This window comes from Sminthopsis crassicaudata, chromosome 3, assembly GCF_048593235.1.
Source record: "Sminthopsis crassicaudata isolate SCR6 chromosome 3, ASM4859323v1, whole genome shotgun sequence".
Lineage (NCBI taxonomy): Eukaryota > Metazoa > Chordata > Mammalia > Dasyuromorphia > Dasyuridae > Sminthopsis > Sminthopsis crassicaudata.
Window position 1 is genome coordinate 382,831,162 of NC_133619.1, and position 25,057 is coordinate 382,856,218.

Here is a 25,057-nt window from a genome sequence, read left to right on the forward strand (position 1 = left end):
AACAAATGTTGAGAGTATAAAATATTTGGGAATCCATCTACCAAAGAAAAGTCAGGAATTATATGAGAAAAATTACAAAACACTTGCCACAAAAATAAAATCAGATTTAAATAATTGGAAAGACATTCAGTGCTCTTGGATAGGCCGAGCGAATATAATAAAGATGACAATACTCCCCAAACTAATCTATTTATTTAGTGCTATACCAATCAGACTCCCAAGAAACTATTTTAATGACCTAGAAAAAATAACAACAAAATTCATATGGAAGAATAAAAGGTCAAGAATTGCAAGGGAACTAATGAAAAAAAACTCAGAGGAAGGTGGTCTAAGTGTACCTGATCTAAAGCTATATTATATAGCAGCAGTCACCAAAACCATTTGGTATTGGCTACGAAATAGACCGGTAGATCAGTGGAACAGATTAGATACAAAGGACAAAAAAGGGTACATCTATAGCAATCTAATCTTTGACAAACCCAAAGATTCCAACATTAGGGATAAAAATTCATTATTCGGAAAAAACTGTTGGGAAAACTGGAAATTAGTATGGCAGAAATTAGATATGGATCCACACTTAACACCATATACCAAGATAAGATCAAAATGGGTCCATGATTTAGGCATAAAGAGGGAGATAATAAATAGATTAGAGGAACAGAGGATAATCTACCTCTCAGACTTGTGGAGGAGGAAGGAATTTATGACCAGAGGAGAACTAGAGATCATTATTGATCACAAAATAGAAGATTTTGATTACATCAAACTAAAAAGTTTCTGTACAAATAATACTAATGCAAACAAGATTAGAAGGGAAGTAACAAATTGGGAAAATATTTTTAAAAACAAAGGTTCTGACAAAGGTCTCATTTCCAAAATATATAGAGAACTGACCATAATTTATAAGAAACCGAACCATTCTCCAATTGATAAATGGTCAAAGGATATGAACAGACAATTCTCAGAGGAAGAAATTGAAACTATATCCACTCACATGAAAGAGTGTTCCAAATCACTACTGATCAGAGAAATGCAAATTAAGACCACTCTGAGATACCACTACACACCTGTCAGATTGGCTAAGATGACAGGAACAAATAATGACAAATGTTGGAGGGGATGTGGGGAAATTGGGACACTAATACATTGCTGGTGGAGTTGTGAAAGAATCCAGCCATTCTGGAGAGCAATCTGGAATTATGCCCAAAAAGTTATCAAACTGTGCATACCCTTTGACCCAGCAGCGCTACTACTGGGATTATATCCCAAAGAAATACTAAAGAGCGGAAAGAGACACATATGTGCCAAAATGTTTGTGGCAGCTCTTTTTGTTGTAGCTAGAAACTGGAGGATGAATGGATGTCCATCAGTTGGAGAATGGTTGGGTAAAATTGTGGTATATGAAGGTTATGGAATATTATTGCTCGGTAAGAAATGACCAGCAGGAGGAATATAGAGAGGCCTGGAGAGACTTAAATCAACTGATGCTGAGTGAAATGAGCAGAACCAGAAGATCACTGTACACTTCAACAACAATACTGTATGAGGATGTATTCTGATGGAAGTGGAAATCTTCAACATAAAGAAGATCCAACTCACTTCCAGTTGATCAATGATGGACAGAAGTAGCTGCACCCAGAGAAGAAACACTGGGAGGGGAATGAAAATTGTTAGCACTAATATCTGTCTGCCCAGGTTGCATGTACCTTCGGATTCTAATGTTTATTGTGCAACAAGAAAATGATATTCGCACACATGTATTGTACCTAGACTATATTGTAACACATGTAAAATGTATGGTATTGCCTGTCGTCGGGGGGAGGGAATAGAGGGAGGGGGGGTAAATTGGAAAAATGAATACAAGGGATAATATTATAAAAAAAAATATATATATATATAAAAAAAAAAAAAAAGAATGCTGTTGAATGTCTTACAAAAAGCCAATAATCTGGAAATTGCTGCAGTTAAATTTGCTTTTATTTTAACATCTTCATAAAATCCTGTATTAACAGCATTCCTATTTTATAATAAACAAAGGAAGTTAGAAAAATTTAGTATCTGTTTTCAAATGTACTATCAAACTTTCAATCACTATATCATTTAGGACGGTCCTTAAAGGGGTACAGGACAAGGATAAAACATATAGAGTGTATGTATGTATGTATGTATGTGTGTGTGTGTGTGTGTGTGTATGTGTGTGTGAAATGCCTAAAGGAATAAAATAAGATTGAAATGAGCAACAAGGACAACCTGGGTAGGGAAAGAAGAAGCAACTTTAGATTTAAGTAAGGTAGAATACGACATAGTCCTGATCTTTTATTTTCTTATTCATTTTGCATATATGCATACACAAGTAGGCTGTATATTTATATGTTGTATATATGTGGACAAGATAGGATGCCAAATTCTGAATGAACATACCAATACAAATTCTTCTTATTGTGATATTAAGAAATTAAGAGAAAAAATATTCAAGCCACTTCTATGATGAAATGACAGATCCTTAAAAACAAATTCTAGTATCTTCATTTTTATACATTTATGAAATAAATATAAAGTATGTGAGTTAGCTTCATGTTATTCTTCAGTTTCTAAGAGTTTCAATTTGCATATGCTAACATCACTTGTTATCTTACTTGAGTCAAGATATCAATATTATTAATCTTTTAGTAATATTTACTATTAAAGTTCAAAAAGTATGATCAGAGAAAAAAATGATTATTTTCTTATACATGAAGAGAATTTCCCAATAGTATTTCATTTTATAGAGTAAGGTTGAAAAAATGATCACTAGGGATAAGTAATCTGCTATATACAATGTGAAATGTGAAGTTAATTATATGGATATAAATTATTTTTTAGACTGGAAATATCTAAATAACCCTCTCATTTCTCTACTTCACTTCAAACATATATAACTTGCCTGTGTATAATTTAATAATATCAATTTAGCATTGCAAATCATTTGAAGGTTCTAAAAATACAAAATGGGTTAGAGAATTGTAGTGTCCTGTTGTCTCTCATTTGTAATCCTTCTCTGGGAGGAGGTTTCTTTTCTGTAAATCCTTTTCTCTGTGAGCAGGTTTCTTGGGAGGCTTCTAGAGCTCCAGCCAGAGCAAAGGTAGAATCTCAAATCTTTTTCTTCAGGAATCCTGGCTCTGAATCTCCTCTAGCTTTCCTGATGTTCTCCCGGTAAGTCTTGTCCTTGACCCACTCCAGACTGTCTTCTCCTTTTATCCTCCCAGAGAATGGGCTTTTGAGTACTCCAGGAGCTTGTGGGAACTACTTACAACCAATGAACTTGCTCATTTTAAAGGTGTGAACTCCTTTTTAAAAGTCTAAAGATGTAAACTCCATTTAAAGGTGTGAACCCTGAGCTAGAGAAGTAAGATCCTAACATCTCCCCCTTTCTTTTGATTTAGAACATAGGGTGGTCATGACCTTGAAAAAGATATACATAAATCCATAAATATGGGAGATATTACACAAAATTACATAAATTAAATAAACACACAGTATCATAACACAAACTAGAAGTGATGTAACAAATAACATGATCAAATAATCATAAGTTGAGAATTTATACATGTCGATAAGCCCATTGTCCATTCATTCATATGCTAGAAATCCAATAATTTCTGCAAGTTTTAAAGTCTTCATGGTCTTCATGAACAATTTTTCATCTCAAGGAATCCAATGATCTCTGCTGGTTTTCAAGTCCTTTAATAGTCTTCTTATTGGCCATGCTCTTTCACTGTCAGATGTTTCTTAGATTTTCTCCTTTGTTTTGAGGTCTTTCTCTTTTTCTTTCTCTCCCTGATGGACAAGGTAAATATGACTCATTGGCACCCATCTGATTCCTTGAAGAAATACAAGCAAACCCTCTCCCCCAGGCAGTTAACCTATCTGGTCCCTTCCATTCACCACTTTCTGGGTCTCTCCACATCACCTGGAGATTATCTAAAGATAGTGGAGTTGCTCGTACTGGATACTGCTCTTCTGGTGGGTTATAAAACCTGTCTGCCAGAGCTAGTGCATCTTTGTCAAAAATTTAAAAATTAATGGTATAGAGAACTAAATTTAGAAGTTCTCTAGTGTTACCTGTAGCTCTCCCTTTCTTTTGTTTTTGGTGGAGTGTCTTAATGTCTTTGTTTCTTCTCTCTACTATTGCCTGACCTTGAGGATTAAAAGGTCTGCCAGTAGTGTGTAAAATCTTATACTGTGCACAAAAGTGTGCAAAATGTTTAGAAGTATATGCAGGTCCATTATCTGTTTTTATTTCTTGTGGCCCATAATTGCAAATGCGGATAAGGGATTCAGTGACCACTTGAGCTATATCTTTTGCTGTTGGCACTGCAAAAGTGAATCCTGAAAAGGTATCTACCACCATGTGGATAAAAGACAGATGACCAAAAGATTTATAGTGGGTCACATCCATTTGCCAGATGTCATTGGGCCTCAAAACATGAGGGTTTTTCCCTGGATGGAGTGTAGGAGCGTGGAAAGGAAGGCAAGCTGTACAGCTTTTTACTATGCTCCTAGCTTCCTCTCTTGTTATTCCAAATTGTAAACGTAAAGCTCAAGTAGCCTAATGATATTTAGAATGAGATTCTTGTGCTTCCTTAAATAAAGGAGTACTGGCTAACATAGTTAAAAGGCTATCTGCCTTTGAATTTCCATCAAAAATAGGACCTGGAAGTCCACTATGGGAATGGACATGCAAGATATAAATCTTGCCTGGATGCTTTCTCACTTGCTCTTGAAGTTCCTTAAAGAGCTGATAAATATTAGAGGCTGCAAATTTTATTTGGGCTGTGGCAATTCTTTGTACTATATCTACTGATTAGGCTGAATCAGTAATTATATTTACATCTCCTGGGTAACAAGTAAGAGCTAACATGATAGCAAATAATTCATTCTGCTGAGTGAACTGAAAAGGAGTTCTCTTTATGATTAAATCATGAGAGTATTGTACAATCTGTACCCGTGTCTACCAATCCTTCTAATGGTATTCCATTTATATAAATATTGTAGTGTTCTGTCTAGTAAAACCTAACAGAGAATTAAGGTGATTGTTTGACCAATTAAAACATCTTCTTCTTCTTTCTTTCTTTCTTTGTTTTTTTGCTGAGTCAATTGGGGTTAAGTGACCTGCCCAGGTCACGAAACTAGGATGTATTAATGTCTGAGGCCAGATTTGAACTCAGGTTCTCCTGACTTCAGGGCTGGTACTCTATCTACTTCACTCTCTAGCTGTCTCCAACTAATTAAATCTTAATGAACAATTTTTTAATTGCATATTTTTGGTAAAAGTATAATGTTGTTGTTTTCTATAGAGTCAGATTACCAGAAAATGTGAAGGATCCCAAGTGATGGAAACTATATCAATTATCTATCAAATTAAATTTAGTAGATAAAATCACTGGAAGTTGTCTGAGTCATAGACGTGTCTTATCCATCATCACCCAAATTTTAAGAGTCACAAGCAGGATCCTGATTGTAAGCCCAAAGGTCTATCTACTATTAAGTATATTCTCTCTATTTTTCTTAACTGATCTAAAATAAATGGCTCAATATTTCAAGGCTTTTTCAGGTATAGACAACAAAAATTATATTACTTCTATTTCCTCAAGTTAGTTCAACCCATGACTCAATTCTTCAAAGTTCCCAGACAGTAAAACTAAGAGTTGGTACAAAGAGAGGGCTGAAGTAGGATTTACTTCATATCTATTTTACTGTACTTTTTAAAAATGTCAATTAAAAAACAAAATGTCAGAAGGTAGTTCTGTTTGGTACTTCAGAGAAATTGTATTTCTCTCTTTAGATAAGAAAAGGAGAAATAATTTTTAAAAGATGATTTATTTTCAAAACCTGCATGAGTCTGCCACTTGAAATCAAAGATGGCCCTTTCATTTGGCCAAAAGATGACCCCTTCTTTGAAGACTAAAAAGAAAGATGAATTATTTCAACAGTCCCTGAAATCACTTGAGAGGAGACAAACAATAGACTGGGTATAATGATGCTCCTTGGAGAAAAGATTTGACTCTGTTTCTTAAATGAATGAATAACGCCAAGAAAAGATTGAAGTAATAGAAATCACCTGATGATCACTAATGTGAGAAATCTAACTTTATTATCACAAACAGGACAGTGAAATGTAGCCACTTTAGCCAAAATGGATTAAAGGATTAAAGACATTCCCAAAGGAAAAAGAAAATATATAACACTAGTGAGACTTTTATAGTTACTGGGAATATTTTATGATACTCATAAATGTCTATAGAAAAAAAATTAGGGGAAGGGGTAGAACTAGGAGAAAATTTGTTTTGAAAGAAGCTAGATCAATCCTTTTAGAATATAAATTTATAATACTATAGAACAATATCCCTTAGGAATCAATAGACCCTCTGTGAAGGCAAAAATTAGAAAACACTTCATATTATTGCATCTTAACATTTTTCCTAGAACCATTCCCTTCATATAATTGTTACCATTTTAAACATTCAAATGAAACTGAACAGCATAAACTAGCTCTTAAAATCAAGTAGGACATTTTACTTGCTTAATTAATTATGCTTGTCAATTTAGATTGGCACAGTGCCTAAGCAACTTCCTGCCTGGATGTTAGACATTTGTGGAAGCCATAGATTCTTTGAAATAAATATTGTACTATGGTGTATGTGTTGGGGGGTGAGGTGGAAAACAGACTCAGAAAAAACTGATAATTTATTCAAGGTCAGATGGGTGGTAAATACAAGGGCAAGGATTTGAATTCAGATTTTCTGGCTTTCACAGCTACCACACTTTATAGTATATATCTATTATTCCCATATTAATAAAACACTAAGTAACATAACCACTAAGTGAGAGGTAAATGTAGTTTTTTTTTTTTTTTAATCTCTATTCAAATTTTAAAAGTACAATCTTAATCTCTGGTTGATTTTTTTTTTTACTTTATTCTGCTTTATTCCATCCCAAGCAGCAGAATTAGATGATTGGATTTTCTAATAAAAAAGAATAAATGCTAGAATTAGAGAAATAGTGATCCTGAACCTAAAAGGCCAAAATTCCCCATACAGGTGAGATATTCTGAAATGAAGAAAAAAATGTCAGACAGCTTCAAGGAGGACCTTATGGCTCTTAGAACTGAAAGCTAGACAGTGCCTTAGAGACAGATCATCTAAACCATTTTATAAATAAGAAACAGAGGCTCAGAGGTATTAACTAGACAGACATTATGTAGCCAACATGGTAGAGCAGATATATCATAGGACATAGGTTCAGGAATACTTTGGTTTAAATGTTGCTTAATCCATCAACTAGCTGTGTGACTTTTATCAACTTTCCCAGATCTCAGTCTCATCATGTGTAAAATGGACTAAATGACCTCTAAAGTCTGTCATGGCTCTAAATCTATGTTCCTATAAGTAATATCCCCAGTTGCTAAGGGATTAAATGGAAGAATTTGGTTCCAAATCTCATTCATTTGATGTATCAAGATATTAGGAGACTCTGTTTTCTAGAGCTAAGGTATAGAAAGCAGCCTCTGCCTTGAGTTTAACATAACAACAATCCTTTGTGCTCACTCTCTGGATGATCTCAGTCACAGCAAAATCCCAGTTTAGTTAGGTTTATTTCCCAAGAGACTATGACCTGACAGTTGGAACTATAGCAGAAATATTGCAGCAGAAAATGATCAGTTACATCTTTTGACACTCTGGTTATAATCTCTGAGTAAACTAAACTGTTGCACTCCTTTTACCACCATGCTAACTTTGGCTCTGTATCCCTCTGAGTGATCACAAGGCTCAATGATCCTAAAGATTGAGATTACCACAAGGTTAAATTATTCTAATAACATAAGGACTATTCCCACAGGACCCAAGAAGGTCTGTATTGTGCCCAAAATGTCAGCACATATGGGCTTGCCATGGGAACTGTTTACTCAAGACCTAAGATTGACTATGATAGGTCCCACATTTTTGTGGTCTTCATAGTTAAAAACCTAATTTCTGCCTAATTCATAAGTCCTCCTTAGAAAGACTTCCACTTTCAAGGTTTCACTTTGAGATTAAACTGATTTTTTCGCCTGACTCTCCTATCTATAGCTTTATTCAGATTATGTCATTTTGGTTGACAGATGTCAAACAGTGCTATGTACTATGGGTCCTGGGTTGGTTCTTCAGCTTTGAATATTCAGGTATAATATTTTGTCAGTTCAATCAAGGGTGACCAATTTCTGAGGTATTTGGATCATGAAAACCAAACTCATCCCAAGATTGATAGAAAATCGAAGAGGCCAATGTATTAGTTTCTAGCAAAAAAGCCTTTTAGGTTCAGAATCATTATTTCTCTAATATATTATAAGCACTTAAAACATTGATTTTCAAATACATTTAATCATTTCTTCATGGCAAGGAGAGCTTTTAATTGTTTGGATGCTCAAATTATTGGAAAATAGAAATTCAGTTAACTGTTACAACATAATTCCTCATTTGCCATATTAGAAAGAAATGCATGGTTTCCCTTGCATGATATAGCACAACTGACTATTAGTAGTTTGACACCAGATTTCATAATGGCTATTAATAAAATGAATAGACAGGAAATTGGGAGAAAGGACTCCATGGGTGGGAGAAGGGGATAATAGTTTAAATGATAATATTTGGTTTGGAAAGTGGGAAGAAGAAGAAATGAAAGGGATAAAAACATCCCAAAGTTTATGTTGCCAATTGCCTGTCAAACAACTGAAGGCAGCATAGCTATGATTTCTATTTTAATGAGTGTCAATCTCATTGCCAAATGATAGTAAAATTATGATTGGGTCCTTCGTAACCTGGCATCCAAGCTAAACAATAAAGGGAAATTTATAGAGGTACATAGTCATAACAGTCTTTTTTTTTAAATACATGTTTTATAAAGCTCCTTATCAATCTGTTTTTGACAGTAAATCATAACTGGTTATTTAACTCAAAATTATAAATTAATCTTTTAAAATTTAAAGAACAATTCAATGCCTTGTTTATAATGATAAGCATGTGAGGTGAAGAAAAGGGAATTCCAAAGGAACACAAGTAGATAATGCTCAGAACCTTTACTAAATCCAATTGTCCTTTCTCAAAAGCCCTCATAGGATAGTTTCATTTCCTCATTAAGACCCTAGGTTCCAGCAGGAATGTAGTGTACTCTCAAGCTTATAAAAATATAGCTTTTTCTCAGAAATACTGCTGTCACTGTTATGTTTTCACATAAATATGTTAAATAGCAGATAATAACATTGTAAAGCTGTGTAAAGACTTTAATAAAATATGAATTTACTTATAAACAAGTTAATAAAACAGCAAAAATGTATTACAATGTTCTCATAGAGAACATTTGGTACATTGTATACACACTTCTAATTCATACCACAACAAAGTACTTTGAAGAAAATACCTTGATTCTAAAAAAAAGATTATGAATATATTCTTGTGTATATATGATGTGTATCACACAGAACATATATATATATATATACATATATATAATGTGGATATATATGAATATCATATATAGGCATAAAGTATTGAAATCAGGATATTTTCATTCATATACATATTTGAAAGGAGAAAGAGAAAGGAGAGAGTCAAGGATAAGCAAAAGAAGAGACACAGGCATTCACATGTATTATTCTTGAGGGCTATAAAATAAGATGGATCAAAAATTCTTAAATTTGTCAATAAACTATGAAGGAATAAATAAATTTCATTGTAATACATATGCCACAGAGGATAATCAAGAGCTGACTACAAATGTTTTTGACCCCTGCTCCACAGTTAATTTAATAACAGCTCATTTACCCAGGAGTCATCTACTTGATACCTATAAAAAAATGAGCTTTAAAAAAATAACAGTAGGGATCCACTTAAATAGTTGAATAATTCCCTGTATACCTTAGTACTATATGACATCATATAGTATGTTACATGGATGACATTGAATTAGTTACTGAAGAAAAGTTAAAGTATGGAAGACCCACATGGCTCATGCATTAACCAACAGTACTTACTACCTTGATTTTTAAAAATTAGATTCTGCGATTAAGAGTTTAAAATGAAGTGGGATTTGTCCTAAAAGAATATATATGTGCATCATGTTGGAGGAGCAGCCCATACATAAAGAAGAATATTCCAACATATCTATAATAAGAATTCAAGAACAGATTGAAATTTAAGAATGAATTGAGAGAGACAAGTCTTTTCTCTTAGCTTTTGAGTAATTCATACCATTATGATTTTTGAGCTAGAAGGCAGACAAGTCACATAAGAGATTTTTCTTTGAAATTCACAGTCTAAATTGAAATAGGGTGTAAAGAAGGCTCACAGATTGCTTAAGCTGAGGCAATGTAGGAATGGAGGAAGGCAAGGATTATATAGAAATGCACCAATATAAATTAGGACAGAGAGCCAAGCCTTTTTGTAAATGTTCGGAATTTTCCTACCTGGGGGTTCTGAGGCATTATGTTGGCATTAATAATTTCCATTTCAAATAAACTCCATAAAACAGTAAAGAGAAAATGACCTCAGGGTCATTATCTTTTTTCTTGACTAAAAGTAATTAATTGTACTAATAAGATGAGGCTAAAAAATTGAAAGAGAGAACAGAACAGTACGAGGAGAAACCGGTGGGAGGAAGGAGAAGAGTGAAGCAGGGGGACAGAGGAAGAGAAGGCAAGAGAGAAAGGAGACTAAGGAGAGACAGAGAAAGAAAGGTGGGGGAAGCTGGGAGAGAAGAAGGGAAAGTGAAAGAAGAGGAGGAAAGGAGGTGAATGTGAGCAGGCAAGAAATGGTAAAAGAAAATGAGGGAGACAGAAAGAGAGACAGACAGAGAGACAGACAGACAGGGACAGACAGAGAGAAAAAGAGGGAAAGGAAGAGAGGAAGGGAGGTGATAGTAGTGACTTAAAATGTAACACCCAAAAGTATCCACTATGAAGTAAATAAGAATAAGGAAAGGTTTAGCTCTATTGCCTTCAAGTCAATGCTACCCTGTATATAAATAATCACTGAAGTTACATATTCAAATGGAACTGTAATCTTATCAAGGCATTCCTTCTTATGATGTAGATCATAACCCATAAATAATAATATCCAGAATATATTTAAAATATAACTCCAGGGTAGTTTAAAAGAGAGAGAACTATAGTGACTAGAGGAGCAAGAAAAGCTTCATATAGAAAGTGTTGCTTTAGTTAAGTCTTGAAGAAAAACAGGGACTTAATAGATAGAAGTAAAGAAAGCAATAGATAAAGAAGTAAAGATATAGGAAACATCCAGTGAAGGTCATAGAGTTAGGGAGCTTGCCTAAGGAATAATTAGAAATTAGTTTGTAAAACTATGGATTTCAAAAAGAGTAGTAATATATAAGAAGACTGGAAAGCAGGGAGGTATATAATATATTTTAGAGAAATTGTCTTCTAATATGGCACCTCTGAGCTCAATTTATTACTTTATTGAAAATCTTAAACTTTACTCCCAATTTCTCTATGGATTTTGTTGGTGGTGGTAGTGGTTGTGGTGTGTTTTTTTTTGTTTTTGTTTTTGTTTTGTTTTGTTTTTTGGCAAATTTCACCAAATCTCATCTCCAGCCCCTGATTCAAAATATAAATTTTTCTTCCTTTTATTAGGACAATTCTGTCACTTATGCTTTTGGTTCTCCTATTTCCTTTACTATATAGCTCTATCAATTCTCTTACTCTTTTCACTCAAACTACATATGCAGTTTCCTTCTCACCTAAATTAAACATTTGCCTTAAAAAATCTTTCCTTGGGGGGCGGAGCCAAGATGGCGGAGAAGAAACACACAACTCACTGAACGTCCTCACTCCCTCACAACCAATTAGATAAATTAAGTCTCAAAATTAGCTCAGGACTGATAGATACCACAAGGACTGGAAGCACGACTTACCAGCTGAAGAGAATCTGGAGTTTCAACAGGAAAGGTCAGTTCTCAGGGGAGGAATAAGAAAGACCAGCACAGACGGTGGGGTAGGGGCACACTGCGCCCATTGCGCTGGGAAGGGCTCTGGGATCAGAGAAGCCACTGAGGTAAAGGAATCTGGCACAGGCTGTTAGCTCTTCTCTGCTAATTATTTAGCAGTTCAGAAGAGAAAGCCAAAATATTTTAAAACTCAGATTAGATTTTCCCCGGACCCTGGGGGTGACTCAACAGACTCGGCACCAGGGGGTGTGGCCTCAGCTACCACCTGAGAATAGTTAAGAGATTGACAAGTGGGTGGATACGGCCCAAGGCAACACACACTGCCTAGCTTAGCTGGAGGGAGTGGAACTCAGCTCCAGGAAGTCCCAGAGAAGCGGAACCTTTGAACTAGGGACCTCGGTTTCTGGCAGACACTTCCAGTTTGAGCACAGGGGCTTCTCACGTCACCTGCTGCAGACATCCACTCCTCACCCGGACACATAGGCTGGGCTTCGTGCTGTCTTCACTATTCTACGCCCTCGAAGCACAGTAGTGCTAACCACCTCTGAGGCACTTCCAGGGAGGGGGTGGGGAACTCTCTCCCAGAGCTCTCTCTTAGCTCAGGCTCAGGAGCCACTGCATCCATCCGGTCTGGGAGGAAGCTGGTAAAGAAGTAAATAATTTCCTACCCCAGAGACAGACCCCAAAAGATTTTTTTAAGTATGAGCAAAAAAGCTAGAAAAACCATAGATTCCTTCTATACAGAGAAAGAGCGGGTATCCAACCCCGAGGAAGTTGACAGCAGAGAAACAGCAGACAACAACCTAAAGGGGAACGATTCCTGCCCCCCATCACATAACTCTCTCCTAGAAGAAGCTCTTAAAAAATTGAGGGAGATCGAAGAAAAATGGGGAAAGGAAAGGGAAGTTATGATAGAGAATAACAACGTCCTGAAATTGGAGTTGGAAAAAATAAAGAATTCACAGGAGATGCAGGGAAACAAAATTAGTGAATTAGAAAAGGTTAAAAAAACACAGGAAAGTAGGATTTCTGAATTGGAAAAGATAAAAAAGTCTCAAGAAAATAGAATTTCTGAATTGGAAAAAGAAAATAATTCTCAAAAAAAAAAATTAGGGAAATGGAAAAAAACTCAATAGAGCAAAATAATTCATTTAAAAACGAAATTGGGCGTTTACAAAAAGAACTAAAAACTGTGAAAGAAGAAAATAACTCCTTAAAAGTCAGGATGGAACAAATAGAAATGAATGATTCACAGAGAACCCAAGAATCAGTCAAACAAAACAAAAAAAATGAGAAGCTGGAGAACAACGTCAAATACTTACTGGGAAAATCTATAGACCTGGAAAATAGATCTAGGAGAGATAATCTGCGGATTATTGGACTTCCAGAAAACTATGACCAAAAAAAGAGCCTAGATTCTATTTTACAGGAAATTATCAAAGAGAACTGTCCAGAGATAATAGAAACAGAAGGGAAAGTAGATGTGGAAAGAATTCATCGAACTCCTTCTGAAATAGACCCTAAAAAAAGAACACCACGGAATATAGTGGCTAAGCTGCAGAATTACCACACAAAGGAGAAAATCCTGCAAGCAGCTAGAAAAAAACAATTTAAATACCAAGGTGCCACAATAAGGGTCACGCAAGATCTGGCTGCCTCCACATTAAAAGATAGAAGGGCCTGGAACCTGATATTCCGAAAGGCAAAAGATCAAGGACTGCAACCAAGAATGAACTACCCAGCTAAGTTTAGCATCTTTTTCCATGGAAGAAGATGGTCATTCAATGAAACAGAGGAATTCTATATGTTTCTAAGAAAAAAACCAGACTTAAACAAAAAATTTGATCTACATCCACAAGACTGAAGAGAAACAGAAAAAGGTACACAGAACCCTTGAGAACTGTAACTCTGTTGTGGGTATATAAAAAATACTCAAGGATAATTTGATTTTACTGATATAAAAGAAAAAAAGGGGGGTGTGGTAAAGGGAAGGAGGTCGGTTCAGAAAAAGGGGAAGGAGTGATAAAAAGAGGGAAACTACATCCCAGGAAGAGACATAGAAAATACACCATATCTGAGGGAACTTAGTGAGGGGGAGAATCATTGTGTGAATCTTACTCTCATCAGAAGAGGCTCAAAGAGTAAATAATTAACATGTTTGTTTTTCAGAGAATTTTCTCTCACCTCATTAAAAGGGGGGAGAGGAAAAGGGGAAAGGAAAAGGAGAATAAGTGAAGGGACTTGGAGGGAGGGGGGAGGGATCCTTAAAAAAAAAAAAAAAGAGGGAGGGTTGCGCGTCACAAGGGGGGTCTGTAAATTAAATATCGGGGAGGGGGATCAGGGGGGTCAAGGGAAAAAAGTATAATCTGGGGATAATACGATGGCAGGAAACATAGAATTAGTAATTTTAACTGTAAATGTAAATGGGATGAACGATCCCATCAAACGGAGACGGATAGCAGATTGGATCAAAAAGCAGAACCCTACAATATGTTGTCTACAGGAAACACACTTAAAGCAGGGAGATACATACAGAGTAAAGGTAAAAGGTTGGAACAGAGCCTATTATGCTTCAGGTAAAGCCAAAAAAGCAGGGGTAGCTATCCTTATCTCAGATCAAGCAAAAGCAGAAGTAGATCTCGTTAAAAAAGATAAGGAAGGAAACTATATCCTGCTGAAAGGTAGCATAAATAATGAAGCCATATCAATACTAAACATATATGCACCAAGTGGTATAGCATCTAACTTTCTAAAGGAAAAGTTAAGAGAACTGCAAGAAGAAATAGACAGTAAAACTATAATAGTGGGAGATCTCAACCTTGCACTCTCAGATTCAGACAAATCAAACCACAAAACAAACAAGAAAGAAATTAAAAAAGTAAATAGAACATTAGAAAAACTAGGTATGATAGACCTTTGGAGAAAACTGAATGGCAATAGGAAGGAATATACTTTCTTCTCAGCAGTTCATGGATCCTATACAAAAATTGACCATATATTAGGACATAAAGATCTCAAAATTAAATGTAGGAAGGCAGAAATAATAAATGCCTTCTTCTCAGATCACAATGCAATAAAAGCTACATTCAGTAAAAAGTTAGGGGTAAATAGACCAAAAAGTAATTGGAAACTGAATAATCTCATCTTAAAGAATGACTGGGTGAAAGAGCAAATTATAGAAATAATTAACAATTTCACCCAAGATAATGATAATGATGAGACATCATATCAAAATCTTTGGGATGCAGCTAAAGCAGTAATAAGGGGAAATTTTATATCTTTAGAGGCTTATTTGAAGAAAATTGAGAAAGAGAAGATTAACGAATTGGGCTTACAACTTAAAAGGCTAGAAAAAGACCAAATTATAAACCCCCAACCAAAAATTAAACTCGAAATACAAAAATTAAAAGGAGAAATCAATAAAATTGAAAGTAAAAAAACTATTGAATTAATAAATAAAACCAAGAGTTGGTTTTATGAAAAAGCCAATAAAATAGATAAACCTTTGGTAAATTTGATCAAAAAAAAGAAAGAGGAAAATCAAATTGATAGTCTTACAAATGAAAAGGGGGATCTTTCCACCAATGAAGAGGAAATTAGAGAAATAATAAGGAGTTACTTTGCCCAACTTTATGCCAATAAATTTGATAACTTAAGTGAAATGGATGACTTTCTCCAAAAATATAGGCTCCCTAGATTAACAGAGGAGGAGATAAATTGCTTAAATAGTCCCATTTCAGAAAAAGAAATAGAACAAGCTATTAATCAACTCCCCAGGAAAAAATCCCCAGGGCCAGATGGATTCACATGTGAATTCTATCAAACATTTAAAGAACAATTAGCCCCAATGTTATATAAATTATTTGAAAAAATAGGGGATGAAGGAGTCCTACCAAACTCCTTTTATGACACAGACATGGTACTGATACCTAAACCTGGTAGATCGAAAACTGAGAAAGAAAATTATAGACCAATCTCCTTAATGAATATTGATGCTAAAATCTTAAATAAGATATTAGCAAAAAGACTTCAGAAAATCATCTCCAAGATAATACACTATGATCAAGTAGGATTTATTCCAGGAATGCAGGGCTGGTTTAATATTAGGAAAACTATTAATATAATTGACCATATTAATAATCAAATTAATAAGAACCATATGATCATCTCAATAGATGCAGAAAAAGCATTTGACAAAATCCAACATCCATTCCTACTAAAAACTCTTGAGAGTATAGGAATAAATGGATTATTCCTTAGAATAATCAGGAGTATATATTTAAGACCGTCAGTAAGCATAATATGCAATAGAAATAAACTGCAACCTTTCCCAGTAAGATCAGGAGTGAAACAAGGTTGCCCACTATCACCATTACTATTCAATATAGTACTAGAAACGCTAGCCTCGGCAATAAGAGCCGAGAAAGAGATTCAAGGAATTAGAGTAGGAAATGAGGAAATTAAACTATCACTTTTTGCAGATGACATGATGGTATACTTAGAGAACCCCAAAGACTCTGCTAAAAAGCTACTAGAAATAATTCAAAATTTCAGCAAAGTGGCAGGATACAAAATAAATCCACATAAATCCTCGGCATTTTTATATATCACTAACAAAATGCAACAGCAAGAGATACAAAGAGAAATTCCATTCCAAACAAATGTTGAGAGTATAAAATATTTGGGAATCCATCTACCAAAGAAAAGTCAGGAATTATATGAGAAAAATTACAAAACACTTGCCACAAAAATAAAATCAGATTTAAATAATTGGAAAGACATTCAGTGCTCTTGGATAGGCCGAGCGAATATAATAAAGATGACAATACTCCCCAAACTAATCTATTTATTTAGTGCTATACCAATCAGACTCCCAAGAAACTATTTTAATGACCTAGAAAAAATAACAACAAAATTCATATGGAAGAATAAAAGGTCAAGAATTGCAAGGGAACTAATGAAAAAAAACTCAGAGGAAGGTGGTCTAAGTGTACCTGATCTAAAGCTATATTATATAGCAGCAGTCACCAAAACCATTTGGTATTGGCTACGAAATAGACCAGTCGATCAGTGGAACAGATTAGATACAAAGGACAAAAAAGGGTACATCTATAGCAATCTAATCTTTGACAAACCCAAAGATTCCAACATTAGGGATAAAAATTCATTATTCGGAAAAAACTGTTGGGAAAACTGGAAATTAGTATGGCAGAAATTAGATATGGATCCACACTTAACACCATATACCAAGATAAGATCAAAATGGGTCCATGATTTAGGCATAAAGAGGGAGATAATAAATAGATTAGAGGAACAGAGGATAATCTACCTCTCAGACTTGTGGAGGAGGAAGGAATTTATGACCAGAGGAGAACTAGAGATCATTATTGATCACAAAATAGAAGATTTTGATTACATCAAACTAAAAAGTTTCTGTACAAATAATACTAATGCAAACAAGATTAGAAGGGAAGTAACAAATTGGGAAAATATTTTTAAAAACAAAGGTTCTGACAAAGGTCTCATTTCCAAAATATATAGAGAACTGACCATAATTTATAAGAAACCGAACCATTCTCCAATTGATAAATGGTCAAAGGATATGAACAGACAATTCTCAGAGGAAGAAATTGAAACTATATCCACTCACATGAAAGAGTGTTCCAAATCACTACTGATCAGAGAAATGCAAATTAAGACCACTCTGAGATACCACTACACACCTGTTAGATTGGCTAAGATGACAGGAACAAATAATGACAAATGTTGGAGGGGATATGGGGAAATTGGGACACTAATACATTGCTGGTGGAGTTGTGAAAGAATCCAGCCATTCTGGAGAGCAATCTGGAATTATGCCCAAAAAGTTATCAAACTGTGCATACCCTTTGACCCAGCAGCGCTACTACTGGGATTATATCCCAAAGAAATACTAAAGAGCGGAAAGAGACACATATGTGCCAAAATGTTTGTGGCAGCTCTTTTTGTTGTAGCTAGAAACTGGAGGATGAATGGATGTCCATCAGTTGGAGAATGGTTGGGTAAATTGTGGTATATGAAGGTTATGGAATATTATTGCTCGGTAAGAAATGACCAGCAGGAGGAATATAGAGAGGCCTGGAGAGACTTAAATCAACTGATGCTGAGTGAAATGAGCAGAACCAGAAGATCACTGTACACTTCAACAACAATACTGTATGGGGATGTATTCTGATGGAAGTGGAAATCTTCAACATAAAGAAGATCCAACTCACTTCCAGTTGATCAATGATGGACAGGGGTAGCTGCACCCAGAGAAGAAACACTGGGAGGGGAATGAAAATTGTTAGCACTAATATCTGTCTGCCCAGGTTGCATGTACCTTTGGATTCTAATGTTTATTGTGCAACAAGAAAATGATATTCGCACACATGTATTGTACCTAGACTATATTGTAACACATGTAGAATGTATGGTATTGCCTGTCGTCGGGGGGAGGGAATAGAGGGAGGGGGGGTAAATTGGAAAAATGAATACAAGGGATAATATTATAAAATATATATATATATATATAATAAAAAAAAATGTAAAAAAAAAAAATCTTTCCTTGACTTCCATTCTTTTGTATTATTAGATTATTTTTCTCTTTCCTTTTAATTAAATTATCTTAAAAAAAAAAAAAAAAAAAAAAAAAAAAAAAAAACTTTTGTAGGAAATGTTTTATCAATACCTTAAATTTAGCTTGATTAAAACCTTACAGGTAATACAGTTGGAATCATGTTGAAATCAATTCCCAACCCTAATGGAAGCAAATGAACTAGAATTAGAGAAGCTTCATGAAGGAGTCCTTTTATATTGATAAAATGATTGACTTTTCAATCATTGATAAGATTGATAAGATGATTGTCTTTTTAGTTTGCTGAAAGAGGCTAATTAGGGGCAGAAAGAGAGAGACAGAAAGAGATAGAGACAGAGACAAATGGACAGACAGACAGCGGAAGAAAGAGAGAGAAGAAGAAAAATAAAGAGGAGGAAGAAGAAAAGGAGGAAGGGAGAGAAGGAGAAAACAAAAACACTTGATGTATTCAAGAAGCTACTTAATTAGAGTAGGAATGGTAAAATAATGCAGTCTTCCTTCACCTAGCTCCTATTAATACAAGAATAACCATCAGTGGAATGATAGATATAGACTTACATATGGATGTTTTTCTGTGTGTATTATATATATATATATATATATATATATATATATATATATATATATATATATATATATATATATATATATATATATATATATGTACATATATTGCATTTTTGTTGTATTTTTATTGTGTTGTATTAGATAAATTTTATTGTAATGTAAAAACTTAAGAATCAGAGAAGAAAGTATCGAGGAGAAGGGAATAGTCAATTATAAAATGTTGCAGAGAGAATAAGAAGGAAGACCATTGAAAAAAGTGCATCCGTCTAGATCATTTTTGAAATAGTTGCTTACTTTCCAGAGGGTAAAGTGGGGTGAAGATATCAGAATTCAGTTTTGCAAAATCCACTAGAGAATCCACTAGGCTGCTTAAAGAAATGTGAACTATCCTAGATCAGTTATAGTTAAGGTCAAAGTTTCACTGACTGTCAGGTATGGGGTTGGACTTGTTGGTATAGTGAGGTAGGGAGAACCAGCCTCAAAAATAAATAAATAAATAAATAAATAAGGAATACATAAATAAATAGGAATAAAATAGGAATAAAAGGAAAAAAATAGAATCCCTGACATTGTTGTTATATAGAATAACTTTGTGAGTGAGGAAGGAGAAAGATGCATGGGAAATTTAGGCAATATAAAAATGCATATATCAATACAATTAAAAATAATAAGTATTCTATTATATAATTTTTCACAATAAAAATGAAAGACACCTTATCAATCTCCTAAAAAGAAATAAAGCCAAGAAAGAAAATCATTATATACTACCATACAATTAAGATTACTATAAAATATTAAACAAAATAACAGAAAATATGTTATAGCAATATATTAAAGAATGTAATAATATTCTTCTTTTATTCCCAGTGCTTAGCACAGTGCCTGATATATAATAGGTGCATTAATGACTGTGCCAAAAATACAAGGATAGCCCAACATTAAGAAAACTATAAACATAAAGGAACATAACAATAAAATCATGTTTATGTCAAAATATGCAGAAAATTCTTTGGCAATAATTCACTGATTTTTTAAAGATAATTTTACTTAAATTTTGATTGCATTCCAGTAGGCTTAGATTATTTTATTTCATAGTCTATTCAATTTTTATATTAGAGTTTTGTTTTGTTTTTTAACAAAGAGAAGGCTTTTCATTTTGGAATATTCATCAATTTATGTTTTTAATTTTGTAGTTATATAATTAGGCATAATTATTTTTAATAATTTCTTTTATTTAGTCAACAAATTTGGATTAACATTTTTTATTTTTATTTTTTTCAGGTTTATCTTTCTTCTCTTTTCTAAATTTACAGTAGTTAATGATTTTCTGTTTTATTAGATTTCTCTAAGAACAAAAACTCCTTAATAATCTATTAAATAAAAAGTTGTATGCTTTTATTTTCCATTTAACTTCTTTAATTTTCAGGTTTTACATTTATTTGTGTGTAGGGGTTTGTGTATGTATGTGTATGTGTGTTGTTTGTTTTTACTTCTTGGAGTTTTTTTGAAGAATTATTTTTTGTTTATTTGTTTCTCTCTTTTTTTGTAGATGAAAATGTATAGGGATAAGTTTTCCTGTAAAGGTTGATTTTTATAAGTTTTTTGCTACATTATTTCATTGTCATCATTCTGCATAATAAAATTTGTTGTCACAAGTTTTATTTTGTTTCATTTTGAGATAATAAACATCTAGGAATATATCATTAATTCTCCATTTTATCTGACCATGGCACCTCCATATTTAATAAAATTCAATGACTCTCTATTACTTTAAAGGTCAAATATAGAGTCTACCATTTAGCATTTAAAACTTTTCATAATATGATCAATCTCTTTCTAACTTTTCATTCTTTTTACACTTTAGTTCTATACTTCTTTTTAATCTATGATCCAGCTACACTGATGTATTTGTTTTTCTTTCATGCAGCACTCCATTTTCTGTCTTTGTACCCTTGGATCAGTTTTCTTTCCCTAGAGAATGCATATGATGATAATGTAAAGAAAGTCTACAAGGATAGATTATACCTACCTTTATATGACAAACAGAATAACCTTGATACCACTTGGCCTAGGGAGAGTATTGAGTATAAACTGTTCTTTTGTCATCAAGCCAAAGAGTCTACTGAACTTCAAGTTACTTTAATAAATACTTTTCTTTTACCTGACCTTTGTTGGGGTAATGGTGAGAAAAAGAGAAGTTGACAAAAAATGTGTAATGAATTTTTTTTCTTAATTTGCAGATAATATCTGAGCACATGCTCTAGCCAAGAAATATTTTCACAAACAAATTAATTGTTAAAAATAAGTGTGACTCTAACTTCTTAACTGAAATCTGACTCTATCAAGGTTGTTTTTCATCAAAATATGTATTTTAAAAAATGTTTTTGTATATTTTAGTCACCTAGTAGATAAATGGTAGGGTAAAATTTTAATCAACTTTAAAATAGAAAATGAAAGCCAGGAACTGCACACATAAACTTGCTTTTATCTCTTTACAAAGAATGTCTTGTCTTTTGTCAGAGATGTTATTCTGGAAAAGCAGTCTCACCCTGCATCATACTCTTAGCACACTAGCTGTATAGGTCCTTTAAAATGTATTCTGCTTGCTTTTACTCAAACAAGTAGTAAATTTAAAAATAATTTTTTTTTATCTATAAGATCCATGGTATATAATATGCTGACATTTTTAATTTTAATAACTTAATAATTAAGTTATAATAAAATAGAATTTTAATTTTCTCCTTCCTTTTCTCCTTTCAATTTCTCCCCTGTCCTCTTATTTTCTCCTCTCTTATCTTCTTTTCTCTTGTACTTTCCTATTTTTCTATCTTTCCTACTCTAAATCATAACTACTATGATTTAATCCTACTAGTCATTGCCATTGGATATCTGACTAGACATGTCAAGAACTTAGGACATTTCTTTTCTCCCAGTAGCCCGATGGCTCTCCTCTCTTTTATGAAATTGTTCTTAGTCCTTTGTTCTCTTAAAAGGATCAAAATTACGTCATGATGTTAAGGAAAATCTACATGTAATTTGTCCAGGTATAGGTAACATGTGACTGATTATATCAATATGAACTTGGAAGGGTCTACTGTAGATCAAATACCAATAGTACATATGATCTTTAAGGAAAGAAATGTCTCTAAATTTGTGCTTTACTTTGATAGCATAATTCTGCTTTGTTCATACAACACATTGCTTTGTTTGAAGCAAACATGCCTGATATTGTATCCTTGTCTCCCATGTATCACAATTGATATTAAAATTCTTCAGCATATATTTGCACCACTTCATCTAACAATCATGTGAAGGCCTGCCCTATGTAAGTTTTCCATAAAATATTCTTTTAGGCAAATTGACTTCGTAGAAGGACTTAACTATAGAATCCTAATGGACTTGGCCCATTTTAGCTTAGAATTTCCAAGCTTAAAAGATCCACCATCCCCAATCTCCTTTACTTCTTCCCAAATAGTAGTAATACACAACATTACCACTATATCTGGAAAATGTATTGCTTTAAGAAGAAAGAAAGAAAGAAAGAAAGAAAGAAAGAAAGAAAGAAAGAAAGAAAGAAAGAAAGAAAGAAAGAAAGAAAGAAAGAAAGAAAGAAAGAAAGAAAGAAAGGAAGGAAGGAAGGAAGGAAGGAAGGAAGGAAGGAAGGAAGGAAGGAAGGAAGGAAGGAAGGAAGGAAGGAAGGAAGGAAGGAAGGAAGGAAGGAAGGAAGGAAGGAAGGAAGGAAGGAAGGAAGGAAGGAAGGAAGGAAGGAAGGAAGGAAGGAAGGAAGGAAGGAAGGAAGGAAGGAAGGATCTCTGAAACACAATAAAATGGAAATTATTCAAGGAGACTTCAGTTGGCTCATTATTTTTGCTTATGCAGTGTGACTGAGATTTTAAGTCATTATGGATATAAGGAATATTTAAATTGTATCATCAATTCAAAAATTGTTATAGTGAATGTATACATCATAATACAAAAATACAGCTCTTTCTGTGACTCAATAAAATACTTGTTTTATGAGAAATGACAGGGGAGTGAGCCCACCTCACACATATCTGTGACCCCATTGCCTTTAATTATTTCCACACATTTAATCACTTTTTACCCAAAGTGACTGAGAAAATTACACAATTAAAGATGATTTGGCAAGAAATAATTTATTCTAATTAAAAATATATCCATTACATTCTTTTTGAGATAAATTAACTGTTCCATTTTGCAAACTATTTAGTCAAAAAGTTTCCTTTAGGAAACCTTAAAAATAACTGTTGTATAAATGAAATATAAATCTGTTATACTTCCACTGATATTTGGCAATATATTTGCTATATGACCATATATTTGCAGTATAACTCATTTTAGAAGAAATTTATTTTGCTCATGAGTAGAATATGTATTTTGAAAGGGCTTTTTTTTCTGTCATGAGGCATATTAACATGGGAATAGTTTGTTTACAGATTTGAGATGCTTTTTCCTGAAAGTATTTTTGGCTGTAATAGCCGCCCATCTGTCTTGCATTGAATAAGACTGGGTTAACTGCAATGATATTGGCTAAGGAATTACCTTGTATGAATGGGACTGAGTTAGTATGGAATAATTAATTGATAATATTATCAGCTCAAGGACTCCAATATCTTCCTGGGACAAATGGCTATGACTTGTACACAGTCAAGGAGCTCTCCAGTTGCATTCTCTACTGCTGCTATTGTTTACTGTTTTCTATGACATTTTATCTATACCCTCTTTGAAATAGCAAACATAGTTAAAGATCCAGGGAATTCATGACCTTTTGACCCTTTGTCACACTTAAGGACTTGTCAATTATTTGAGCTATGTTAAGAGGATCTCCAAAGCTTTTGATTATATTTTGATGAAATCTTTCTTTTCTATTCATTTACAAATATATTTAAGACTATCAATCCTCTATTTTCTCACAAATGCCACAAGTATATTAATAATCCACTTAAATTACTCACTGGACACTATATAATTTTATTTCTCTATATTTGATGGGAATCATTAACTTCATCAACTCTCCCCTTCCATTGATCATACCTCAAAAACCATAACAAGATAAAATTATTGATTCTAAATAAATTTATTCTAAACCTTCCTCACTAGAATACTTTCTTTATGTAATATTATCATAACTGTGTCTTTTTTTTCTCCCTCCATTTGATTGTGAAAATTTTCCTTTCTTAGCACTCTACATACTTTTATATTCATTGAATTTCAATGCCTACTAGTCAATTATAAAACAAAGACTTGCTATGAAAATTCTCAAGTATAGTTTTTTAAGGCATATTTCTCTATGTGTATGGATGAATGTAGTGTGTATGGATATATATGTGTGTATGTATGTAGGGGTGCATATATATATATATCTATATATCTATATATGTGTGTGTGTATAAAGTATAAGTATATATGCATGCAATGGAATATGATATGTTTGGTGTGACTTCATATGCATAATGGATATCATGTTTATTGTTTTCCCAATTAGTTGAAGATAGGATGAGAGGAAAAGAATATGGAGCTGAAAATAAGAATTAATAATGTATTTCTATGCTATATAATTTTATATATGTAGTTGGAAAATGTATATCAAGCTTAAAGTTTTCTATTTAGCTATAGACACATGCACATCCATGAGTAATTACCCATAAAAGCTGCAGGTTATAAAAATGTGAAGTTGGGTGCTGTTTCACCTATTCCAAAAGAGAGAGATATGCAGCATATAACACAATTCTGCAATGCTTTTGGAATTGAGATTTACAAAAAAAGCTCTTCTAGTTTCAGAAAGATGCAACAATCTTAGATGTTGTTAATTAGCCTACTGTAATTTATCCCACTGTAAATCTAATTGTCTTCAAAGAGTTTTATAAGACAGTA

General features: G+C 33.5%; 1 protein-coding gene across 3 annotated transcripts in view; it reads right to left on the bottom strand.

Moving 5' to 3' along the window:
• The window catches only part of LRP1B (LDL receptor related protein 1B), a 2,473,587-nt gene that overhangs the window by 1,230,635 nt on the left and 1,217,895 nt on the right, over positions 1-25,057 (bottom strand). The gene's annotated exons all lie outside the window — the stretch shown is intronic.